A 16,688-nucleotide genomic window follows, 5' to 3' on the forward strand; every position below is an offset into this window, starting at 1 on the left:
TTATGTTGTAACTATACAAAGGATATAGATTTTTTTTTTTCCTTCTAGAAGTAGAGGTGACTATGGGGTGAAGTAGCAGTGTAGTCCATAAGTGGAATTAGGGCTGCCAATTCTCATAACTTATCCAGCAGGAAGACTCTGACATGAGGATGTCATGATCCTGGGTGGACACATCACAATAAAGTTCTGACATTCTGATGCAACAACAAGTTGCAGCAAAATGCCATAGTGCCACAGAGCAATGTGATGTTGCTGAGTGTCCTCATGTCATAATGCAAGTTCACAGTGTGACATTTTGTGGTCCTTGAATAGTGATTTTTTTGGGGGGGAGGGGACACAGTGAATGTCCCACAAAGAGGGTGAAAGAGTTGTGCTTCAATCTGTGTGCACTTTATATGGCTGTCAGTCAGTTAAGCTGGGTTGCTTGTCTCGGCCTTTGGTAGTCTCATATGGTAAAAACTGTGTGCGTCCTAAATTGCATAGCTGAGGGGCTCCCTTGTAAGGCACATGGACAAATTATTTTGTTGAGGTGTAGCCTTTTGTCTTCTTTAAAAAATGAACCTAGGACATTCCATCTCCAAAATTAGATTAAAATAACACTAAGACTTCAAATTCAAGCAGACAAAAGTCAGGAAATGCCAAAATCAAGGTTGCACACGCAACTTCCTCATATGCATAAAAGGGGCTCTCCTTCCAGTATTCGCAGTCCACACACAACCATGAAATTTTGAATAGCTTGTGAGACATTTCTAGCCTGATCTCAGAGACAAAAGGTTCTGGCTACACTTAAGAAGCTTTGAATGCTGATCTTAACACAGTCCATGATTTGCCGCCTCCCCCCCACCCCCACTCCAAGTTTGTCCATCTTTAATTATGAACCACTGTAGAAACAAAATGTGCAAGTGAAAGACAGAGGGATACAACAAAAATTACTTTGAGGCAGAGGGATTACATGTCAAACCAAATTTTCAGCTGACTTTCAACTTCATACTATTTATTACTTCTGTTTGTGTAAATGGTTGTGTTCACAAGAGTAGTGGGCTTTTGTTTTGGGGGAGCAAATCAAATGGCTTGGAACCCAGCTGCTTGATTTGCATATTCAAATGACTAGAAAGTAATGCATGGTCAAGGGGTGGGTGGGTGTAAAATTGGAGAGTGGGGATAATTCTTAAAGTAGACAGTGGGAAAAATAAATGTATCGGAAGGAATCGATGCTACAACGACCCCAGTCCCCATCAAAACTATACCAGTGTGATAGCGGTTTCTGGGTAATGGATTCTCTTTGGTGATAAATAATTCCTGATAACAGCCTAATAGGTTGGGTTTTACTATGCTGACATTACAGGGAAAAGAGAGGAAGCTTGTTGTATCATTTTTTCTGGCATAAATAGAATATCTAATGACTTCCTGCTGATGACTATGTATTCATTGGAATAAAAACACATAGCCAACAGTGGAGACTGCCTTAGTCCATTTACATTTAATTCATATATTTCCTCAACCATATGCATCAGACTATTTTTCTTTTGTTTGTGAAAAGCTCCTGAGCTCTACCACATTTCTGCACACGTATTCTCCTCATTGAGAACTGCTTCTGCATAGTCCCACTTTTGGGATATATATATATACACACACTACTGGCACCACTGAGCTTTAGGAATCTTCTATAAAGTAGTGCTCTTTGGGGCTGCAGGCATACTTTTTGACAAATTAAATGTGCAGAGCCAAGGTTATAACAAAACCTTCCTGGAGTGGTCCAGGGGTTAGGTTGCTAGCCTGGGGCTTGGGAGATCTAGGTTCAGTTTTCTGCTTTACCACAAACTCACCATGTGAGCTTTGTGCAAGTCACTTAAGTCTAGATTTTGGTACCTAAAAAGTGAGGTAGGTGTCTAGTGAGATTTTCAAAAGTACACCTCTACCCCGATATAACGCTGCCCTCGGGAGCCAAAAAATCTTACCGCGTTATAAGTGAAACCGCGTTATATCGAACTTGCTTTGATCCACTGGAGCGCGCAGCCCTGCCCCCCCGGAGTGCTGCTTTACCATGTTATATCCAAATTTGTGTTGTATCAGATCGCGTTATATCGGGGTAGAGGAGTATTCATGTGCATGCAGACAGTTTTAAAGGTATTAAGGCACTTATCTCTCGCTTTTTAAAAATCTGGACTTTAGGCACTTTTGAAAATCCCAGTAGTCACCTAAATACCTTTGTAAAACTGGCCCTGAGTTTGTGTCCGTTCTGTATCTGTAAAATGGAAATAATGCATTCCTACCACAAAGTGGTGGTATGAGGACAACTTGTATTAAAGATTGTGAGGCACTCAGATACTGTAGTAAGGGGGTAGGGCCGGCTTTAGGTCAATTCAACCAATTCCCCGGAATCGGGGCCCACCCCTAAGAGGGCCCCAAGCCCCAGTACAGTGTACTGGCAAGAACCAGTACCCGGGTGGCCCGGCTTCCCCAGGGGCCAATTTAAAGGGCCTGGGGCTCCAGCCCTTGGTGGGAGCCCCAGGCCCTTTAAATTGCCACCAGAGCCCCACTGCTGGAGCCCTGGGGTAGGGCTGCGGGGCTCTGGGGGCTATTTAAAAAGTCCGGGGCTCCCATTGCTTCTACTGCCCCGGCCCTTTAAATAGCCACGGGAGCCCCGCTACTTCCCCAGGGCTCCCGTGGCTATTTAAAGGGCTGGGACGGTGGAAGCAGGGGAGCCCCGGGCCCTTTAAATAGCCCCTGAGCCCCGGGCTGCTGCTGCTACTCCCAGGGCCCGATTCAGGGGAATTGGTTGAATTGGCCTAAAGCCGGCCCTGGCTACCCCGGTGGGGGAGGGAGGAGGAGGGGGCACTTACAGTACAGGGTGGGCTGTACCTGCACCCCCTGCCTGCAGCCAGCCCCGCACCCCCTGCCCTGCCCACAGCCAGCCTGTCTCCAGCTAGCTCTGCACCCCCGACGCTGCTCACAGTCAGCCTCTGCCACACCCCCGGCCCTGTCTCCAGCCAACCCCTGCAGCACCCCCCCTGCAGCCCTGCCCGAAGCCAGCCAGCCAGCCCTACACACACACACCAGCCCTGCACCCCCTGCCCTGCCTGTAGCCAACCCCTGCCGCACCCCCCTGCCTGAAGCCAGCCAGTCCCGCACTCCTCGGTCTCCAGCCCTGCCAACCCATGCCGCACCCCCCTGCGGCCCTGCCTGAAGCCAGCCAGCCCACCCCAACACTCCCCTGTCTCCAGCCAGCCCCACACCCCTTGCCCTGCCTGCAGCCAGACCCTACCTCCAGCCAGCCCCATGTCTAGGGCAGTAACCCTGCACACCTGCTTCAATGAGGGGGGCAGGGAGCAGCTGGGACCCACACATGTGCACACCACTAGGGTGACCAGACAGCAAGTGTGAAAAATTGGGACGGGGTGGGGGGTAATAGGATCCTATATAAGAAAAAGACCCCAAAATCGGGACTGTCCCTATAAAATCGGGACATCTGGTCACCCTAGCACACCCCCAGGGAGTGGTGGGGACCCACACATGTGAAACGGTGCTCATTTCTAGTTCAGGCCCATCTTTTTAAAAAAGAACTTTAGGTAGGGTTAACATACATCTGTATTTTCCCGGACATGTCAGGCTTTTTGGTTCTTAAATTGCCGTCCGGGAGGAATTTTTAAATTTTAAAATATGGACGTATGGTAACCCTAATGGTACAAAAAGTACATACTGTGGCACATCCCTTAAATCAAAACTTTTTATAGGGAACTGGTTGCTAAGAAATGAAAGGCTTTTTTTGGTGTTTTTTTTTTTAGTCAGCCCTGCTGGGGCTCCGCTGAAAATGTTTGAATTGGGCCCTGCACTTCCTAAAGCCAGCCCTGTAAGGGGGGGGCATGTAAGTACCATGGATGGATGCAGTCCCACTGTTGGTATAGAAAGCTTCATTCCATATCCAAATAATTAGAACAAGAAAATAGATTTATATGGTCCCCATCAAGGTAGTATCTGAGCACCTAAATGGAATTATCTTCACAATGAAATAATTGTGACTTAGTCTCAGGACCCAGTTGGGTCCATCCATTTTGAAGTCATGGGTGGTGCAACCCATCCTTAAATACAAAAGCTAAAAGCCATGGATCACTGCAGGGGCTTCTAAACGGTGTGAACAGGCTCCATCTCAGATGAAGGGGAAGAAGTATTATCAGAGATTCAGGGAGTGCCCAAGTGCATTGGAGGTATCAGTTCCTACCCTCTTCAGACCCAGAGAGGGAGTCTGAATCTGCTATCTCAGAGCCTTGGTTATGATAACACTGGTCTACAATTTTTGAGAAGTCGTCTGCTTCAGAGATAAAATGTGCTATTTATTATGTATTTTGATGTGCTGAATTCAAATATGACAATTAAAACAACTGGCTACTGTTTCTAAGATAGTAAAGTTTTATTCATAAATTGTAAACCTAGGTCTTTTCATGTGTTTATGGTTGCTTTACATGATAATATTTCACCTGTCCTGTTTATGTAACACTTTAAAAATCAGCAAAAGGATTATATAAATAAAACTTATGAAACAAAAGGCAAAAAACTATTATGTACATAGTTTAGTCCTATTCAGTGTCTACTCAGCGCTTCTTGGCTTGTTTCTTGTATTCATTAAATGGAGCATCTCTTGTCACTGTCCAGCAATAGTCTGCAAGCATTGATGGGCTCCATTTGCCCTGATAGCGTTTCTCCATTGTTGCAATGTCCTGGTGAAATCGCTCGCCGTGCTCGTCGCTCACTGCTCCGCAGTTTGGTGGAAAAAAAAATCTAGATGAGAGTGCAAAAAATGTATCTTTAGTGACATGTTGCAACCAAGGCTTTTGTATGCCTTGAGGAGGTGTTCCACCAACAACCTGTAGTTGTGTGCCTTGTTGATTCTGAGAATTTATTGCCACTAACTGGAAGGCTTTCCATGCCGTCTTTTCCTTGCCATGCAGTGCATGGTCAAATGCATCATCTCAAAGAAGTTCATGAATCTGAGGACCAACAAAGACACCTTCCTTTATCTTAGCTTCACTTAACCTTGGAAATTTTCCACAGAGGTACTTGAAAGCTGCTTGTGTTTTGTCAATGGCCTTGACAAAGTTCTTCATCAGACCCAGTTTGAGGTATAAGGGTGGTAACAAAATCTTCCTTGATTCAACAAGTGGTGGATGCTGAACACTTTTCCTCCCAGGCTCCAATGACTGTCGGAGTGGCCAATCTTTCTTGATGTAGTGGGAATCTCTTGCACGACTATCCCATTCGCAGAGAAAACAGCAGTACTTTGTGTATCCAGTCTGAAGACCAAGCAAGAGAGCAACAACCTTCAAATCGCCACAAAGCTGCCACTGATGTTGGTTATAGTTTATACACCTCAAAAGTTGTTTCATGTTGTCATAGGTTTCCTTCATATGGACTGCATGACCAACTGGAATTGATGGCAAAACATTGCCATTATGCAGTAAAACAGCTTTAAGACTCATCTTCGATGAATCAATGAACATTTTCCACTCATCTGGTTTGTGAACGATGTTGAGGGCTGCCATCACATGTTGTTGCAGGCTACAAGATCACCTTCCATGAAGAAGAATGGGACAAGATCCTTTTGATGGTCACGGAACATGGAAGCCCTAACATCACCTGCCAGGAGATTCCACTGCTGTAGTCTGGAGCCCAACAGCTCTGCCTTACTCTTGGGTAGTTCCAAATCCCTGACAAGATCATTCAGTTCAGCTTGTGTTATGAGGTGTGGTTCAGAGGAGGAGGATGGGAGAAAATGTGGGTCCTGTGACATTGATGGTTCAGGACCAGAAGTTTCATCCTCTTCCTCTTCCTCATCTGACTGAAGTGAGAATGATTCTGGTGCATCAGGAACCGGCAGTCCTTCTCCGTGCGGTACTGGGCGTATAGCTGATGGAATGTTTGGATAATGCACAATCCACTTTTTCTTCTTTGACACACCTTTCCCAACTGGAGGCACCATGCAGAAGTAACAATTGCTGCTATGATCTGTTGGCTCTCTCCAAATCATTGGCACTGCAAAAGGCATAGATTTCCTTTTTCTGTTCAACCACTGGCGAAGATTTGTTTCACAAGTGTTGCAGCATATGTGTGGGGCCCACCTCTTGTCCTGATCTCCAATTTTGCAGCCAGAATAAAGGTGATAGGCTTTCTTAACCATAGTGGTTATACTGCGCTTTTGTGATGCAAAAGTCACTTCACCACAAACAAAGCAGAAGTTATCTGCACTGTTCACACAAGTACAAGGCATCTCTGCTCACTTTGGCTAAACAGAAATGTGTCCCTTTGCAAAATCAAACACTGACAAATAAGAGAGCACGACACTGTATGATTTCTAGAGCTGATCTAGGGCAATTTGTTCAGCAGAGTGATGTAAGCTTCGTTATGATTGCATCATCCATGACTTCTAGGAATAACATGATGCAATTCATATCATATATGACGCAATACCAGCTTCAGATTGCATCATTCATTGTTTTGCCTAAAAAGCAAGTACTGTCCAAACCCAGTTATAGATTTATTCTTAGATCCAGTCAAAGATGTATTTTAGTCATTTCTGGTTTAAATTGAGATCCTTTCCCTTTATAACTCACTTATCCTCTGCCATTCCCAAGTCAAGGGTTGTATATACTGACCCAATAGCATATCTTGAAAACTAGAGCCAATCAAAAATTTTAAGCATCATTTTCGTTCTCAGTGACCCAGAATTAATAAAGTTTGACTACATTTATTTCAGAAGCATTTTGGCTGTAGAGCAGTGTTATTGCTCAGGCCATCCCTAGTGCCATCTGGCAAGGTAATTCGCAGAACAAGCAACTTTCAGCCTCCAGCAGCTCATTTTCTCCCTCTTCATCTATAAAGAGTTTCTAGTCAGCGTCTTCCCATACTTCTTGAGGTAACCCTCTGCAGTGCGTAACATGCTCACTTATCCAACTGCCCAAGTTAACTACCACAGTAATAGGCACCTCAGATATACCATAGATATGTTAGATAGCTGAGATTCTGTGGATGATCATGTGCAGCAAATGTTCAGTTTCTCCAGTGTGACTCCTGATCCTTGTCTGTCCGTCTGTCTGTCTCCTATGGTGCTGCAAGAAAATGCCACCTAACAAATCAGGATGTGATGGTTCTCTTAAGCTCAGTACAAGGATTCTGTCAGTCAAGACTCCACAGTTTTATTCTATAAAGACGACAGCATACAACAAAACTTGGACATTAATATCCCCAGTACATAAAACACCAACTTTGGTTCTATAGGCTTGCAGATAGAGGGAAGTTAGCTCCTTTGCTAATGCTAACCAATGCTGTCATCTCTCTGGCTGCATGATCAACCATGGCTGCAAAGTGTTTTGGTTCCATTCTCCAGTATGCTTTCTTCTGGTAGCAGGTGCTTTAAACCTGGGAGAGACAATCAGTTGCAGTGGTAATTGGTGTTTTTTGTAAATGCTGTGCTTGCAGGTTGTACTTCTTTCCCTTCTAGCTAGTATTCTGACTCCTTTTACTCTTTCTCCTGGCGTTCATTTTGTGTAGGAGCTTCTGCTAGAGATGGATCCAAACTGCAAAATCCAGATCTGGATCCAAACTTCCCTAAACTAATGAATAATTTATCTTTATTATTAATAATAAATAGGGAAACAGGGAAGAAGGATAACACTTTGGAAACCCTATGGTGCTCTCCAGCTAGTTAGTTAATATCTTTGAATTTCCTTTAAACCATTATAATTCAATGTGTAAGGTCTTTTGAAAATTACCTAATTGCAGAAGGTTGTCTTGATTTGGCCATTTTGTTTCTGCAGACCATTGATCTGCTGATGTATTAGTCACCCTGCTCAATGCACTATTGAGATACTTTACTGTAACACATTAATGGAGCAATGCTCATTGATTGATAACAGGGGAGCAAAGTAAGATTTCTTCTGTATTTTGCATAAAATAAAATAAGGGCATGGGGCCATATTCTGTGTTCACACCATTGTAAATCAATAGTTCCATTGAAGTCAATGGAGTTACTCTAGATTACAGCAGTATGAGAAAGAGAGCCGAATTTGACCCATGTAAAGCGAACTCAAGTTCACAATACTTTTTAGTACAAAACCCTTTGGGCCAAATTCTGGTCTTGGATGCATGCACATGACTCCTTTGGACTTCAGTGGTAGTCCCATGTAAGGTTACAACATTTGGCTCAGTATGATGATCACAAGTTTCTGACTGAGCCCTCATATAGTTCACACATACTTATACCTGATGAAAAATATGGAAAAAGATTTTTATGCAGACTCAGTTCTCCGTGGCTATATTTTAGCTAATTCTTTTCCCTCTTCCTCATTGCTAAGGATATTTTTAGAAATGCAGCATTTTGTTTTGAAAAGTTTCATGCTGCCCTATCAGGGTATCTCAACTCTGATCTAGAGGGACCATTTCCAGGGGAAAAAAGCATTGTTTGGTCCTGAGGCCAATTTAGTTGTTGGCCTTTCTGCTAAGAGCACCAGCACCGGCGTTAATTAATGTGTGGTGAGTTTTGTGATGTGGACGCCTGTCTGTGACAGTACTGGAGTCATGCCGGAATGCTCCGGAATGTTATTCTGGCACTTGTTTGGGGAGCTAGAAGAGTATTCCGGTATTTCTCTCACTATCACTTATGAGCTGCATCCTAGATGCTGGGCTTTCCACAGGTTGTGGAGGTGCTGGGGACCCACAGGGCTGCATAATATCTCCTGTTATGCTTTACTGGTTGTCTTGGCCTGAGCACATCCCAGCACTTCCTTCCCTGTCTGCAGCCCCGCAAACCTGCCTGCGGCTAGCTGTGCTCTCTGTGAGCTGTAAGTCAAGCTGTGCCCGTGGGGCATCCTACACCCCACTGTTTTCTCTGCTTGGGGACATGCACTCTCCTTGGGATGCAACCTCTTCCTGGGCCGCCTCCTTTGGAAAATTCTGGTTGTGCCCCTGGTTCTAGCACTTCTTTTTATGAGAAGCTAGCACTGGTCTGTGGGGTCTGGACTGAGACCTCCATGCTTATTTCATACAAACCACTAGGAATGGAGGGGGAAATGTAGTCATTAGGGGGACTTTTTTCAAAGTGATTTAGGAGCCTGTTGCTTTCAAAAGTGATTTAGGAGCTGAAGTCTCATTGAAAGCCTTGGACTTTTCCATATATGGCAAAATAGGTGGGCTAATAGAAGACAATCCTATTTAAAGAAAAACCTTACAGCTATACTTTAGATTATGAACAGTGAGATTTTTATGCAACTGTTCTGCCAGGCGGAGTCAGCAATATTTAGGGGTTCCTCTTAACAATACAAAACAGAACTGGCTCGAGTCCCCACCCAGTAATCTAGGAAAACCTATCACCTTTGAGTGCTTCTAAGAAGCAATATTTCCCATCTTGCAAGCACTCAGTCTACGTATACAAAAGTGAACTTGTATCACTACCACATTCAAAAGCATGTGAACATAAGCAAACCCAACTCCACAGTGCATTGAGCAGTGTCCTTTGCCTCAGTTTCCCACCTGGCTATGGGAAAGTCTGGTGAATGAATGTCCCTTGGACACACCTCTCCCCTCTTTTCTGCACCCCGCTCACAGTTGGCTGTCCCAGGTTAGTGAAGACCCAGCGTTAAGAGGCGCTTTCACAGGGTTTACCTCCCACCGCTGAGTGGGGGTATCCAGCAATGCCTCTGCTGCTGCCTCTGCAACTGGCACACAGCTGCGGCTGTTGGCCACTGCTGCCACTGGCAACCGCTGCCACTCTTCTGCTGCTGCCTCCATCTCCCACCACTGGCCACTGTCTCTGCTGCCGCTGCTTCTCCCACAACATCATGTGCTGAGGTTTTGGTACTTAACTCAGCTCTTAGTGATTTCAGCAGGTAGTGGGGAACCTCACAGCCAGTGCAGTCTCTGTGTTGTCTTTCGCTGTTCTCACACAAGAGCTAAGATTTAGCTCCTACCCCTGCTCAGTAGTGACATCAGCTCTAGGAATCCCCAACCAGAAACAAGGTCTCTTCATTGAGTCTAATCAACTTTGCCATTAAATACTAGAGAGGAACAGGTTAAGTGGTATCTGGGACTGTTTAGGCAGAGTCCACACCCCAGGTAGAAACACCTGTCATTCCACCCACTCTCATCTTCACTGGGATTTGGCATCCCTAACCCCTGCTTAGCAAGTGAGGTTTTGTTTAGAGTGACCCCCTCAATCAGAGCATGCTAAGCACAGTTCTGCTACCCTTTACTCATGGAATAAAAGTAACATTTAATTACCACTGCATTCAAATACTAGAGTGATTTGAAAAAGAAAAGCAGCCAAAACTGATCATTTTGGCAAAGCAGATCCATCTGCTGTGCAGCTAGGCAGAGTAGGCGTGTCTTTCCAAACACGGTCTGCTCCTGAAGTCTCTTCCCCCAGCGCATCACTAGATGTCAGGGGCGAGTTCGGTCAGACCTTGCTTCCACCTAAAACCATATTCACTTTTCTCCCAGTTATGTTGCATTATTTATGAAAATAGGCAGGTGAGTTTCACTTTGTTTCTTGGTCATTTTTGTTTCCAAGTCTAATGATGCGCTAGCACAATGGAGCTGGGTTTGCAAAACTGCAGTGGAATGAACTGTATTAGTTTTTAAGCCTACACTGGAAAAGAATTTGTGAAAACATTTCTGCTCACCTTAGAGTGATATCCTCCCCCCACACCCTTTTAAATGTTGGGACTGCATTTAGTTGACAGTGTACCTTTATGTATTTTTTAAAAGTAACATTATGATATTTCTTTTATTTTTGTGTCCCTGCAATTAGCAATGTTTTGTAAGACATTAGTGTCTCATTTCTAGAGGCCTGAACAAAACTCCCAGACTTGAAAATGAAGTATTTGGATTTGGAAATGATGCATCATTTCCTACAGTGCATCATGTTCCTACTCTGTTCTACAGGCCAGACTCCCTACATTTACTACATCTCCCATGATGCACTGTGGTCTCCCTTCTTAGTCTGGACAGGAACCCTGGTCTATGGAGAAGAATGGCAATATAAGGTACCCAAACTACAGCTCTCATGAGCCTTGCGGTAGCATATCCAAATGGAGAGTGTGTGTGGTTTTTCCATTATTTTTTTTCCCCAAAAGCAAAACAATATATATATATATATATATATATATATATATATAATGTGTGTGTGGTGTTGTTTTTTTTTTTTTTTGTCAACCCAATTTTTTGTCAACCCCTGCACTTTGAGATAGTTGATCTGAATTTGTGGTTTGAGCCCATTTCTACAAATTCCCAATAAAAGTCTCTTTTACATGAGAAACAAATACTTACAAAGTAGAGAAGTTATTCTTTTTCTTGTAAACCATCATTTTCTAACTCACTAGTTCCTGGTAAATTGGTTTCTACTTTAGTAGCATGGAGTTGTCTTAGTTCCTGGAAACAAGCTTCAGTGAATCATCAATCACTGTCTGCCATCTGATAGTAGGTTCTTTATACAGCTGCATGAAATGTTCACTGTGAAAGACCACACCACACTGAATCCTTCTAGTCTGGTCCTTTGTTATAGACTCTGACCAGATTCACTAAAAACGTATGCCTTTAAGTAAATCAGGTCTCCGGTATGACCTAATTTAGAATCTCACATCAAAACACGGGATAGAAATAGTTAATATTATTTATCATGAACAATTTATTCATTGAACTATACCCTTCTTTGCTTTTCACAAGTTGTCTATAAACAGATCGCAAAAGAATTTTTTTTATTCAACTTCTTCAGTGAAGATATTGTGCTGACAAGTTTCAGCGTATGGGCTGCTTGCAAACTGTTTGCTGTAGGTATTGCTTCTGAATTTTGTTTTCAAGCTGTCTGATTGGTCCCTTTAATCCTGTGGTATTGTTTCTGTTCCTCGACTGGATGACCTAATTGTTATAAATGGAAGGTGTGGAGGGCATTTTAGGACCGTTTTTGGAGCCAGTAAGTAGGCCTTAGGAAATGTAGTTAGGACTATTTAAATGATTCCTTTTCAAATTTTCAAAAAAATCCATTATATTTTGGCTATGTACATGAGTGCTGGAATTTAAAATATTCAGAATTACTTCCTGATTGTGGAAGCAAGCCCTAAGTCATTGAATGCAAGATTGGTTGTGAAGGTTTACATTTAATGTTCTCTTACCATAGTCTCACTAGGTAATAATGTGTGCCCTCCTACATGTGAAAAATGTGATCAGATCCTTGTCATGGTATTGTGTCTTGGCCAGGGGCAAGTTTCGCAGTCCTAGCAATGCAGCAAATGTGATGTCCAAATCAGGAAAGTTGCATTCACATAATCATACCCATCACATGTGATTAGGAGCCAGACCTCTGACTTGGGGCTTTGGAGCCCTGCCATGCTGTGTTGTTAAACATATCTCATCTAATAGACTATAATAATTCACAGGCATTTGCAAGTGCTTCCAGCACAAATAATGTTCACACATGAATGTCCATACTTTCACAAGAATACAAGTGCTTCCCCAAAACTGATGGCACAACTGTTCACAGAAAAGTGAATAAAAAAGGTGTGAACTGAAATCTGACGTCAGTATTTGTGAATTTTCTCAAATATTTTTCACGCTGTTTGCATAGTTCTAATCATAAGACATTCATGGCTTTGTTGTGAATATTTAAGTCCAAAAGTCAAAGTGAAACTTGGAGAGTGCAATCCCTATTGAACAACATAACAGAAAAAATTTAGTACAAATCCCTGGAAACCGAACCTACAGCCAGACTGGAATTTTGTGTCTCGAGCCTAAAAGTTCAGTTAAAGTAATTCTCACTCAAAGCAGAAATGATTCTCTAGATTAAGTTTCTATATAGACCCAATTTCAGAAGTCAATCAAGTCAAAGTAACCAGGCCCTTCTGGGAAATCCCGGGTTCCTATTTCTCTCCATCACTAAATCTGAATTTGACCCCTAATGCTAAGGATGATTTTTATTAATAGTTCTAAAAATGGAAAGCATTTGCTTAGAATCTGTCTTGTAGTAATATGACTAGGGCCCAGGCTGAGTCTAGATGTATTGATGTCCTAAGCAAACCAGAAAATACTCAACCTTTTAGCCCACTGTCATCCACTCAAAGGTTATGTCTTCAGAAAAAAGTGTTTTTTACATCGTGAGAGCTATCTTGGTGTAAAATCCTAGTGCAGGCAAGGCACAAGTAGTTTTTACCTCTGTCTAGCTAGTGGAGGTCAACCCTCCACCCCCCCCCACAGGGAGTTTATCTTGACTAGCTAGATTGATGCAAAAATCACAATTTTTGTCTTCCCCAGGAACCTGCCTTCTTTGCTTGTCTGATGAGTTGACACTGATCCATGCTTTACTGTACAGAAGAATACAGCCAGAAATAAAGCAATACCTGAAAAGTTTCTTCTTTGATTCAAAGCATTGGATAATAACAGTTTCCATATGTTAATATTAGCTTCACCAACTATCTTTTACTTCTGTGTCTCACCATTATGTTTAGTTAGAAGATAGCATCACAATGCTAAACAAAGAATAGATTGGGCAGTGTTTGGTAAGAAGCTCAGCTGTATATGTGAAATTCGAGGGGGGGATGGTATGGAGAAAAGGAAAAGCCCACTGTAATGTTGTGCTGTTAAAAATAAATCATGTAGAACCTGTTTCCGAAGTCCTTGCTCAAGTAATAAGCCTATTCACTTCCCTTTTTTTGTATCTGTACAATCCTGAGGTGGGGTGAATGCATCAGAAGCAGAATAGAGATATAGCAACTGGAATCTAATTAGAGGGAAATAAACTTTCCTAATATTTGTCCTTATTCCAAAAGGTATGAAGCAAAGTGAGAGATGAGGGAACTCAACAGCTCCCAGACTCAGGACCACAACTGATTCAAAGCCTCCTCGAGTCAATGGAAAGACTCCCCGTGCCTTGAGTGGACTTTGGATCAGATTGTCTAGGATTCCAAGTGAATTCTATTTGAGCGTGTGTTTTTGTTTTCCTTTAAAATGCAACGTTTTAAGAAAATGAAGATGTTTGAAAGGATTAGAAGAAATGCTTCAGGAAACAAAACCAGAGGATAATATTACTGCTGGAGTCACTGAATATAAAAAAAAATAAAAAATTAAAACCTGGGAATTTAATCATTGCCTGTACATAAACTTCCTGATGCTAACACAACCCCAAAACCCATGTATTTAAAGCTATATTTTATAAAAGCTCCCTGGCAACAATCAATACAAAGCTTTAGTGGGCAGAATGTGTGTAATACTAACAAGCAGAAAGGTTAGTGTAGAAGTTAATGGTTCTATCAGGAATAAAACTGAGTTAAAGTGTGAAGGAAAGCTCTCCCACAAGTGGTTCATTAACCTTTTGGAGCCCTAGTTTATTTTACAAGTAAAGATTACAACAAACCTGACTCAGGCCCAGCTAGCAGTTGTTAGTTCTTGGCTTCAAAAACCAGTAGGTTTTACATTTGCATTTATGAAACTATTGCAAAACTATACTTCTGCTAAAATGTTTAACCCTGGAAGGAAACTAGATTAATTAAAATGGGGTTATATGGATTAGTGGGAACAATGGTGAATATCTACCTAAACTCTGCTCACCATTCCAGAGTACCTAGAAGTTTATGCTAAAGTGATCAGCACTGAGATAGTTAACAATAAATTGGCATCATTAGAATCAACACCACATTGAAATTGGTAGACCCTTTCAGTCTGTCTACCTGAAGACCCAGGAGGAAGAGCACTGCATTGAAGATTTTTTTTCACAATTAAAAAGCATTATTTTTTGTCTTTAAGTGAATGCTAAATTTCTGCAGAAGTTGATGATGTGGCCAACAGAAGCATAGTGGGATAGTCTATTGCCGTGGACCAGCTCAGTCCAAACCCTATGAAAGAGACTGGAGAGATTTGCAATGGGTTACTATCATGTAGACATAAGATAAAATTTTCAAAAGCACCCATATGACTTAGGAGCCTACATCTCAGGTCCAAAAGGGATTTAGGTGCTTAGAAGCTTAGGTCTGATTGGAAGTCAATGTGATTTAGGCTCCTGAATACCTGAGTTGAAAATGGAACTTATAGAGAGCTGGTTGAAAAAATTAATTCTTCCTGTGGAAAATTTTAGATTTTTTTCAGCAGAAATTCAAATACCAAATTTTTGGCCAATAACCAAAATATTTTGATTTGCAAATGCTGCTACGGTGCCTCGAGGAGTAGCAATTTGAGTGCTTCGTGCTCTCATTCTTCTCTATAGGACAGGCTCCATAGTCAGAATACATCTCCCAGGAAGTAAACCAAAAGGAGACACTTTTCATGAACAATTTCATGTAGCTGAAAACCCATTTTTCAATTCAAAACCACTTTGATGGAAATTTTTTGACCTGCTCTAGATTTAGGCTCCTAATTCACTTAGGCACATTTGAAATCTTTACCTATTATCTCTATGCCACTTGTATGAATCCAGCCCAAATTACTGCTGAAAGTTGTTTGCATCCAATGAAAGTTCAGTGGTCAATGTACAATGAGCTGTAGGACTCAGTACCGTTTCTTATGGACAACTAGCCCTATCTCTAGCTAATCTACATTGATGCAGATATACCTAAACCAAAACACACTTATTGACCTACGTGGTGTATGTCAAAAACTAAAAGGTATGTGAGACTAAACTCCCCTATTGTGCATGGAAAGGGTTCTCCCAGGGCAGGGCATTGTCAGTGTAGTGTGATGAAGCTTGCAGGCTTGCCACCCATGCTGTACTTGCTTTGTGGTCCATAAAGTGCAACAAATTTTTCTTCTATTAGCTTGTGACTATAGCTGCAAAAATCCAAATTTGGTTGGCTAAGAAGGTAATACTGTATGGGGGACTGAAGATGATTATTGTATTTATTATTTTATAATCACTCAAAAATAAAGATAAAACAATGGCAGTCAAAGATTGGGAACCAAGAAGCATTAGCTACACATAGAAGATTTGGATGGTGTTGTGCAGTAGTCAGTTTATTTCAGTCTCCAGTCCTTCAGATTTCCTTTTGTGTTAATGTTCTCATCTTCTTCCCACTTATCTCCATAGCTTGTGTTCCAGCAACTTTATGGATAGAAGTTTAAAGAAGCAGCTGTCACAGCAGAGAATGCCAATGTTCACTAACCAATCAACCAACAGGGGGGACGCTTAAACAGGATGGCTGGTCCCCTTCAGAGATTGAACCTAACCTTTGTGACACATTCTTATTTCACCACTTGGTGCCTGAAAAGCCAGGTTCTTATTTGTCTCCAAGTTTTGGCAATAAATCCTGCTGGTCTGACTTTTGCAAATTTCCTTACAATCCAAAATGAACGGGTTGTTTGCATAGTTTTTTTTTTTTTAAGGAATTCAATTCATAATTAGGGGAGGTGTAGTTTTTGGACGCAATCTGTTATAAATAGATTCTGCCAAAATGTTGAACAGAGTGCAAATTTGTAATGTGCCAGTTTTTTAATAGGTTTAGTTTTTTGGGCACTTTCTGCAAGTCCAACCCTTGTGTCATTTCACTGACATTTTGTCCTTGAAAATCTTGTTCTGCAACCTTCTTTTAAGGCTACATGAGACACATGCTTAAGCCTCCCCAGCTGTGACAGCTCAAGACAAAAAAAATCAGCATAGGTTTTGGCACACCTAGAGTCTTCTTAAAGTAATCTCATTTGTGCTTGTCCTAGAACTGTTTCTATTA

Source organism: Malaclemys terrapin, chromosome 1 (assembly GCF_027887155.1).
Source record: "Malaclemys terrapin pileata isolate rMalTer1 chromosome 1, rMalTer1.hap1, whole genome shotgun sequence".
NCBI classification, from domain to species: domain Eukaryota; kingdom Metazoa; phylum Chordata; order Testudines; family Emydidae; genus Malaclemys; species Malaclemys terrapin.